Source organism: Aplysia californica, unplaced genomic scaffold (assembly GCF_000002075.1).
Source record: "Aplysia californica isolate F4 #8 unplaced genomic scaffold, AplCal3.0 scaffold00704, whole genome shotgun sequence".
Lineage (NCBI taxonomy): Eukaryota > Metazoa > Mollusca > Gastropoda > Aplysiida > Aplysiidae > Aplysia > Aplysia californica.
In genome coordinates, this window is record NW_004797974.1 from 112,957 (window position 1) to 115,069 (window position 2,113).

General features: G+C 34.5%; 1 protein-coding gene across 2 annotated transcripts in view; it reads left to right on the forward strand.

Annotated features, from left to right (window-relative positions):
* The window catches only part of LOC106013183, a 21,459-nt gene that overhangs the window by 18,157 nt on the left and 1,189 nt on the right, over nt 1–2,113 (forward strand). The gene's annotated exons all lie outside the window — the stretch shown is intronic.

Here is a 2,113-nt window from a genome sequence, read left to right on the forward strand (position 1 = left end):
AATAAAATAAAATAAAATAAATTTTATTATTTTTAAAACTACATCCACGTGCGGTGTTAACCAAACATTGAACCCTACTTGGCAATATAACGACCCTGAACTCTCAAAGAAGATAAAAACGAATGTCTTTATTTAGTCTGCGAGGCTGGACAACTAAAAAAAAATGCAGCAAAAACAAAACGCAATCCAAATAGAAAAAAAAATCACCTCTTTGTTTAGGCGGGAGTGCGAAAAACAAATCCCGAACGTCAATATAACATGTGAGAGCGTTATAAAAAAGGGCCTCGACGTGGTGTGTTTTGAGGGATTTCAGCACCGCAGGGTATAACTACGAGTGATATGAGGAGTTCAGTAAAAAATAAAGGGGACCCGATTTTTTACGCTTATAAGGGTATACAGCAGCAGGAGCAGTAAAAGCAACACCAATAGAGGAACGACAAGAACAACCGTAACAACAATATGAACAATAACAGCAAGCAGCGTCAACAACAAAATCAGACATAACAACAATAACAACAATAACAACAATAACAATAATAATATTAACAGCATCAATAATAATAACAATAGCAGCAATAGCAACAATAACAACAATAACAACAATAAGAAATAACAGCAATAACAACAAACAACAAAAACAATAACAACAACAACAACAACAACAACAACAACAACAGAAACAACCAAATAATTTACACCAGCAATAGCGACATCAAATAAAATATAAATAAGAGCACCAATAAACTAGTGACGAGAATAACACTAACAAAAAATAGCAAAATAAATGACGAGAATAACCATAACAAAAATAACAACAAAACCAATTCGAGTAGCTTTAACAAACTCAGAAGCACAACAAAGAACAACAACAACAACAACAACAACAACAAAAGCAATAGTAAAAACAGTAAAACAATCACTACCACGTGCTAAAAACACCACCTCAACACCACCACCCATCACCACCAATATCATAACAGTGAGTGATTGTCGGGTGCTCTGATGTGGTTTGCTTCTTCTTTCCTATCAAACATTCTATCTTCTTTATCTCCCCTCCTTCTTCTTTGTGTTTGCTACTCTCTTGTAACACCTCTAATCTTCCGCACTTATTTGACCTAATTGTGTTGCAAGTGCCGTAAAACACTTACTAAAACTAAACTAAATATCATAACAACAGAAGCACAACTGACTGTCATTTTGGACTTCATAATAATATGTTGATTTTCTCTAAACTTACCTGGACGTGTGACTCTTAGTGTTTTTCTACAGTGGTTTTTTAAATAGTTTAATCGAAAAGCCTTCGTTACTCATTCAAATATTGTAAAAGCGAACAACTAAGAAACACAATTTTTCAAAGACACCTCGATACCTCAGAATTTCAAAATTCTATCTGCTCAGGACCCAGCTTTTGATATATTTGACATAAAAAATTTTGAGCTTCACATCTTGTAAAGCTTTTTCAAATGCAATTTGTTAAATATCTTGATAATAACGGCTCCGAATATTCTTACGATTTTGATGAGCAGATAAAAACATTTGGTTTTGATCTCATGGTCTCAATACCTGAAAATTGTCAAATATGTCAGATAGACCCTTGTAATTCTGAAGTCGCGACTTGCCTGAATAATTAAGGCATAAATGAGATAACATTTGATATGCAGTTTATCGATCAAGCAATCCAGGATCGGAAAAGGCAAACCATTGATTCGTTTGTCGATTGCTGAGACCGTGGAAAGAATTAATTGAGTAATATAAAGTGAATGAAACAAATTGGAATAATTAATAGACAGGCTAACGGACAGATGAAAAGGCAAGCGTTTTGAGGAGAAATAAAAAAAGACAGATTACCTGACCAACAAAGAGTAGACAGGCACAAAGGAACAATGACGGAGAGAGGGAGTCAATGAGAGAAATAATGAAAGAGAGAGAGAGAGAGAGAGAGAGAGAGAGAGAGAGAGAGAGAGAGAGAGGGCGAGAGAGAGAAGAGAGAGAGAGAGAGATGGGGAGACAGAAAGAATGATATAATATGAATACTATATTATTATGTGCAATACGTTACAGCTAGATAGATAGATAGATAGATTGATAGATAGATAGATAGATAGATAGATAG